Source organism: Ixodes scapularis, unplaced genomic scaffold (genome assembly GCF_016920785.2).
Source record: "Ixodes scapularis isolate PalLabHiFi unplaced genomic scaffold, ASM1692078v2 PGA_scaffold7__128_contigs__length_106722199, whole genome shotgun sequence".
Taxonomy (NCBI): Eukaryota; Metazoa; Arthropoda; class Arachnida; order Ixodida; family Ixodidae; genus Ixodes; species Ixodes scapularis.
Window position 1 is genome coordinate 42,449,857 of NW_024609882.1, and position 7,953 is coordinate 42,457,809.

Sequence of the window (7,953 nt, forward strand, 5' to 3'; positions counted from 1 at the left end):
ATACTTCCACTTGTGAGATCACTGTGAAACCGGGAGGGAACCAGTGCAGCAAGCAACTTACGCGCGTTCGTCACCAAAAACATTCATTCATACCTGAGAGGAATATAAATAACCTTCAAACTCGTTTCCCTGGGCTCTTACAGGCGAGACGGACTGCAGTGATACAAAAATCTAACACTTTTCCTCTAGAGGTACAGGTATTTTCTTATTTTTTCTACTACAACAATGAAGCCCGACACAAAGACCAATCTCGGGTATCAATCCTTCTAAAAGAAAGCTTTAACTACCAATCCACAGACATCCACGATTGGGGACACTAGTAGAAGACCTACAGCCTGCCCCCAGCCTCTCACCTGTTCCGCCCTCCAGTGGAACTGTAACGGCTTGAGAACGAGACTCCCAGAGCTACGCGACCACCTTTTACACTACGCCTACGATGCTGTGGCCCTCCAGGAACCCAGAATGCCAGCCGGCAGCATACGCATTGCGGGTCACGTAGTTTACTGCAGCAGGCCTCTGGAGGCGGGCGTGACACCGCGAGCAGCCCTCCTAGTTCGACGAAACCTACGACAGATAGAGATAGACCTCAGCGATCTTTGCAGTGAAGGAGCAGATTTTGTGGCAGTAAAATTGGAATTTGGAGACCGTTACCTAACCATCGTCTCGGCATACGTGGCCCCTAATGTACCTTGGGACGTCCATGTACTCGCGGACATTCGCGCACGGGCCAAAGGAGAGGTTATAATTGCCGGCGACTTCAATGCCCATTCACAGTCCTGGGGGGACAGAAAGGACTCTCGGCGAGGTCGAGAGCTACAGGCAATGCTAGATAGGCTCGACCTCAGAAATATTACAAGTGGGAACCCGACATTTGTACGGCCTGGAGTGACGGGAAGCGTAATTGATCTGACTTTCACGACTTGGGCCCTACGTCTCAATTCAACTCCTCAGGCAGACAGCTGGGGAAGTGATCATCTACCCATTGTCATCGGAAGGCCGCCAAAAGCTCCTCTGAAGACTTGCCGCGTCGTCGACTGGGATCGCTTCCGTACCCTGCTCGAAGAAGCGCTGGAAGAAGGACGATCCTTCACCCCGGAAACGCTCTCCCGCGTCCTCCAAAAGGCCACCCACGAAGTCAGAGTGCCAGCAACACGTCCCAACCCCGACCTCAAATGGCTAGAACTGCGGGCAAAAAGACGTCGCGCCCAGCGACGGTCATGGGCCACTGGAGATCCGGCAGATGTACTGGCATACCGGCGACTGGATGCCAAGTTCAGGAGGCACGGTAAAAAACTAGCACGCCAACAATGGCGCCTCAAATGCACCACCTTAGACAAACCAGCCGGAGGAAGCCGGGCTTGGCGGATGGCGAGAACACTAGCAGGTCGCCCAATCCCCCAAAACCCTGTCCTTGGAATGGCCGTGGCAATGAACCTTCAACCAACAGAGATGGCCGAACTACTCGCGGATGCATTTACTGAGCTTCCACCACTGCCGGCTGCCAGCCCGCCCCCCCCCCCCCCCCCCCCCAGGGTTGGAGCAAGTTCCGTCACCCAACAGCGACCCCCATGCGGCAGCCAGACGAAGACTTCACCCTGCACGAACTGCAGCACGTTCTCGATGCTCTCCCGAGACACCGTGCGGCCCCAGGCCCAGACGGAATCACCAACCAAGCATTGAGAAACGTTAACGAGTCGGCTGTCCCAGCAATGCTGACTCTAATCAATCATGTGTGGAGGACCTCTAAAATACCAGAAGCGTGGAGAGAAGCAACCACGGTACCACTACTGAAACCCGGGAAACCCCACGACCAACTAAGCTCCTATAGGCCCATCTCATTGACATCATGCCTTGGCAAAGTGATGGAACGAATGGTGCTACGTCGCCTAGTCTAACACCTTGAGGCGGCCGGGGCTCTGCCAGACTGCTTCTCGGGGTTCCACCACCACAGGAGCACCGCGGACGCAGTTGGTGACATCACCAGCTCGCTGGAGGAGGCCAAAGCACAAGGTTGGTCGGCGATGGCCGTATTCCTAGACGTCCGCAAAGCCTTCGACGCCCTCCCGCACCGGATCATCATCTCAGCCCTGCGTCGTTTCGGGGTATGTGGACGACCTCTTAACTACATTTGCGCATTCCTCACTGAACGCACCATGTGCGTAAAGGTCGGCGGAGCACTGAGCAAGCCCCGACGAGTCGACCATGGCGTTCCCCAAGGGAGCGTAGTCAGTCCGCTCCTGTTTGCACTGGCGATTGCATCACTCCCAGCCGCAGCAAGAGTAGGCGAGGAACCAGCACTAACGATAAGCATGGCTGTCTATGCGGACGACGTGGCGCTCTGGTCCACGGCCCCAGGCTACCGTAGGCAACGGATGGCACGCGCCCTCCAGAGAGCACTTACAAACACTGTGTACCACTTGCATCAACTGGGTCTGACAACATCGGCAGAAAAGACTGTTGCTCTATGCTACGCACCAAGGAGACCCTCAAAGTTCCAACCGACCCTGTTCATCGGAGATGTCCCGGTGAGAGCGGAGAAGACAGTCACGTACCTAGGACTCACCTTGGACTGGAGGCTATCCTGGGGCCCAGCAACGCAGGTGGTGCTCCAGAGGATGCGAACGCACACAAATATCCTCCGCGCGCTTGGTGGTACTACCTGGGGCACATCGCAACAAATGCTACTACAGCTATACAAGGGTCTCATCCTGGCTCGCCCACTCTACGCCTTACGGCTCATTCGACTGAGCGGCAATCAGATCGAGAACCTAGAGAGAGCGCAACGCGTAGCTCTACGAATTTGCATCGGAGTTCCCCGTTCGGCATCGTCACGACACACTCTTACCGAAGCAGGTATGAATACCGTTGAAAACCTTCTGCAAGAACGAGCGCTCGGACATCTCATCCGAATGAGCAACTGCGACTCTACCAACACGCTCTTGATAAGCATCGCCGAACGTACGGAGTCGGAACTGGGAGCGCAGCTCTGCACTTTAGGCGACATCGCGGGTACACCAGGACCGCTAGCGCCCCTTCCAGCACTACACACAGATCCTCACCCTTTGAGGGTTAATATCAGCATACCAGGGCTGCGGACCAAGAAGAGCGCAGCAGTGGTAACCGCTCGGCAGCTGACGGAAAGTCACTTGGATGCGGAGTACGATGGGCGGACACGCGTTTTTACCGACGGGTCGGTAGACCCACCTGGAGGCACAGCAACAGCAGCGGCCTTCTTTGAGGCTGCAGCCGTAGGTATACACGAGCGCCTGTCCCATCAGGCATCCTCTACTACCGCAGAGCTGGCGGCCATACGACTTGCCCTCTGGGGAATTCGGACAGGCTGCGCACGGGGGCTCAGCTGGGTAGTCCTGAGCGACTCAAGATCGGCTCTCGGGCTACTATCGGAGCTAGAAAGGGCTACGCCTCTGGCGCGGTCAGTCGCACAAGATGCAGCCGAGCTCCGGGAGAAAGGCCACGAGATTATCTTCCAGTGGATCCCCAGTCATTGTGGTATCAGTGGAAACGAAGTCGCCGATTCCCTAGCAGCGCAGGCTCACAAAGACCCCGGATGTCCGCTCTCCACAGTTCCCCGTTTCTCAGACGCCAAGCTTCTGGTGAGACGAACCATCACACGACAGAACCCGGACCCGAGAGTGGCGGACGGCACGTTCTCAGCCCGTCTCCCACGAGGGTTGGATCGTCACACTGCGGCGGTGCTCCACCGTCTGCGGACCGGAAGCGCTTTCACACCAGCGTGGATAGGTCGCTTCAGGCCTGATCTCAACCCCAATTGCCAAACCTGCCAGGAAACTGCTGACGCCGAGCACCTCCTCCTACACTGCACCGACTACAATGACGAGCGTACTGCCCTCCATAACGCCTATTCCCGCCTCGGACTCTCCAGTGATAGCCTGGAGGACCTTCTACATCCGCGGGCAACGCGAGCTGTGACAGACATGGCACTAAAAAAACTAATAACTTACATGAAGGACACGGAACTCCTAGAAATTCTTTAGGAGACCACCTACAGTTCAACACACCAGAACAAGGCACGACTACCCAATCTACCGCTCCAGCTCATGATTACGAAATCTGCATTTCAGACACAGCTTGTTCAGCCAAGACAAGAAACGTCATTCCTTCAACCGAACGTTCGTGCCGATATTAGCCTTGAAGCACAGTTACCAGCCAACGCAGCTTTAAGATATTTAGCTATTCGCCCTAAGACGGCTCCACATCAAACTTCGACAGGCTTTGCGTTCTGAGGCTCGGGTCGTCCTATGACTCGACATGCCAGCGACGGCCAGGACATCCCCCTGCACCTGGCTCCCCCCCCCCCCCCCCAAACCTAATCCTCTCTCTTTCTATCCTTTCTTTTTCACCCAATCCCCTTTCCTATTGACAGTGACATGTGCACACTAAGTGCACAAGCAACAGTCGATTTTTCAAAAAAAAAAAAAAGATATAATAAACATCGCTTTCACTCACTCACTCCAGCCGCGATGACGTCACTGTTCGAATGCGTTCGAACGCCGGTGTTCACCGTTCAGTGTTGCGTTCGTAAAGAGAGTAGAGACAAAGGCAGATAGCTTTCGCGTCTACCCACTAACCTTTCCAACCAGAGCTCGGTACTCTCATCTCCTCTTCTCCCTCGATTTCTATTCATGTAGAGCCAACTGCACCTAGAAGACAAGGCCTGTTCATGGCGTCATTGGTAGTGGATCCCCGACGCCACCCCCAACCGGAAACACGCGGAAGCCCGACGAAAGACGCTGCAAAGCGGCAGACGCGTCCGTCTTGGCATCGACTCGCGCTAACGTCATGCTCGCAGTGGGATGCTACAAGACGTGTTGTCGTGACGCAAGGTGTGTGTGGATCCACAGCTGATAACATATGGGGCAGGCCTTGTATTCTAGGTGGTGTGGGTAGAATACAACATACACGGCCGCCGAACATATCGAAGTCTGAAGGGAAAGATAGCCCGGCAACCATCGAGAAAAAAATTCCCAGGACATCTCAGCACTTCTTATGAGTTGTGAATGTGAAAGCACGAATGTCGTTCTTTCGCCCCCTTAGATCGTCTGCGGTCTACTGGCGTGGACGGCCACGTTTTGCTGCTGCCGAGGTTGCCACCGCCGACGATATAGATGCGTCAGGCGCGGCAACGCCTGCCACGATAGCGGCGGCCGAGCGCGCGCTCTCGTGAAGCGGCCGCCAATGGCTATCTGGGAGCTCTTTTGCTCAGCGAATGAGAAAATGGGCATTTCTTTCGCGTTTTTTTGCGGTGACAGACGCCGCCGGCTCCGCTGCATGGGAGCCGGCGGCAAGCACTTTGCGCAGGGTCCAACCTGTTGTGAGAATACGAAGCCCGAAGCAGTAGACCCGGAAGAGCAGGACTAACTCGCCAGACAGGCGAGAGGGGCCCACCTTCGGGGCCTACGGCCGGCAATGGAAGACATTATACCTACGGGGTACGGTAGCTGGGACACAGTCAGGATCCGCAGGATCAGGACCGGAAACTCTCTGAAACCGGCGAAATCCGCATTTTCTGGACTAATGGACGAATAGGACCCAACGTGCAAAACCTGCACCGAAGGCGCTCCTGCAACATTTCAGCACTTGCTCTGGGCTGCAAAGGCCTGGAACGACATAGACGAGAAACCCTGGATGCCAACCAAGGCCAAGAAAAACCCCACGACGCCGAAGGAGTGGGCCCGTCCAAGGGGCATGCCACAACGCAGAAAGGCCGTACTTGACTGCCTGACGCACCACAGCAGGGAGACAGGAATCCATCACCTCGTATAGATTTCGCCCATCGTCACAAACCTCCCTAACCCTCTGACCCCTCACAACCCTCGCACTTTCGCCTCAGGACCACAACTCCAAAGCGGGTGAACCCTTATGTTATAAAGACCTTCCCCCCTCTCCCTCTCTTTGAAAGGTCCGGTAATCGAGGGAATCGAAGTCCTTTCGGCCGCTTGTAACCGATTACTCTTTCTTTTCAAACAACTCGGAGGAAAGTCGCCTCGCTCGAGGCACCAGGAAGTGCGGGGTTCTACAGGCACCCTGCCCCATAGTCCGAGACGGGAGGCGCTTTCGCCGAAGGCAGGCTCCACGCGCTGCCTCCGCTATGGCCTCTAATCAGCGGGAGCGGGGAGTTTAAGAGACGACGCCACTTACGCGCGACCCGCCTAACGGGTTGGCGCCGCCATCTTGGACCACCCTAAACATCGCCTATCTTCGAGCTTGTCCCCTCCCGACCCGGAGGTTAGAAGAGTCGTGACGTCGTGCGCCATTTATTTATCATTCATCGCCGACGTCGCCGTTTTGAGGCGTGCCCATTTAGGGCGTCCCGGGCCTGTGCCCCCTTGCATAGAAGCACGTGCAACGTGCGCGTGAAGGTAGCTTTGGGAGGGTTTGGGATTGTCAGTGCTCCCCCACGCAATCGGAGACAGCTCCTGCCGCGTGAGAGTTCATGCAGCCGAGGCGCGTTTTTTGAGGAAGGAGCTCGTGCTGGGTAGTCCACGGCGTTTATTTCAGATGCCGGTCTCTATACTCTGTTTCACCTTGTGATGTACCGCAGGAAAGGCTACAAGCGCGAGCTCTTTGCTCAAGGGCACATCTCGGCGGCACAAGCTCTCGTGCGTTAAGAGCAGCTCCCAACGCTATGAGCTCACGCTTCTAGCCTTGTATGCGGTACAAAATAAGGTGAAACAGAGTATAGCACGCACTTTTTGCCCTCCGCCATGCTTTGACTGCGCGTGCACGCTGAAAGCTCTCGAGACGCCTACGTGTTATTGAAGGCAGGAAACTCGTGCTGGGGTAATGGCTGCGGGTGGGAACAACTGGAAGACCTCCCTGACATTTTTATTTTAGCACAGAATTTGTTCTATCAGCCGATTTTCATGGAGTTCTGTAACGTTTGGCGGTAACAGTAGTGCGTAACGAAAAACCAACACCGAAAAGCGCTACACCCATAGGGACCAAATAAAAAGAACTTTCGTCCTCTTGCACGATTCCAACTCACTACCTCAAGGTTTTGAGTCAAGAGCTTTGCCGATTGAGCTATCCAGAGTTAGTGGTCGGAGCACGCAGAAGCAAAGTTGTTTGCGTGGCGCGCAAAGGCGCGCGCTTCGCGGTCGTTCCTAGAGTGCCTTCATACACACGCGCGCTTTTGCTTGAGTGGTGACATCTCGGCCATTTTTCCGCCCAATCGCTCTTTCTATGCATTTTGAAGTGCGCGCAATCCGGTGTCACTCAGCACGAGCGCGTAGCTTTGGCTAATGCATAGACGCCATTTTACCGCCCAAGCCAAGCACCAAGTGCGCGAGAGCGTCACGCGCTGGCGCATTCAGGGCAACAATGGATGTCTTCACCCTGAGACAGACAGACATGTAGGCACCCTAGTCGCTCCTGTCGCGCTGCGCCATCTCGCAGCGTGCATCAGAATTGAGAGCGAATCTTCGGTAGGCGGTGCCGTTCAGACGCCGTTCTCTTCTGCCCTGGAAGGCCTATCACACGTTCTGTGCTTACTTTGTCAGCATAATCAAGCGTATACATGTTCGTTAATCACTTTAAAATAACTGATCTGCAGTCACCGAGAGGATTCGAAAAGCAGGGGGTCCTTCATGTGTAGGGCCTCCAGCGCTACCTGGCTACATTTGATAACTCTTCGGTGTCTTATGAGCTTCAAGCGCGCACGCGCAGCCAAAAGTACGTCGGGAGTTAACGAGCGCGGGCTGGTGGCCGGGCGTCTGAATGAGACCCTCTGCCGTTTTCGTCCTGTTAAGGCCTGTTCACGCTCTTGCGACCGAGTACGACCGGGAGAGACCAGACCGGCTTTGAAGCCTTTTGCGACTTCTTAGGACCGAATGCGGAGCTGGTCCTAACGGATCACAAGAGGCTTAAAAACCGGTCTGGTCTCTCTCGGTCTTACTCGGTCGCAAAAGTGTG

At 55.4% G+C, this 7,953-nt stretch overlaps 1 pseudogene; it reads left to right on the forward strand.

The window, feature by feature from the left end:
• Nucleotides 1-2,309: 2,309 nt before the first annotated feature.
• Nucleotides 2,310-4,234, forward strand: LOC115324118 (annotated as a pseudogene).
• The last annotated feature ends 3,719 nt before the right edge of the window (nucleotides 4,235-7,953 follow it).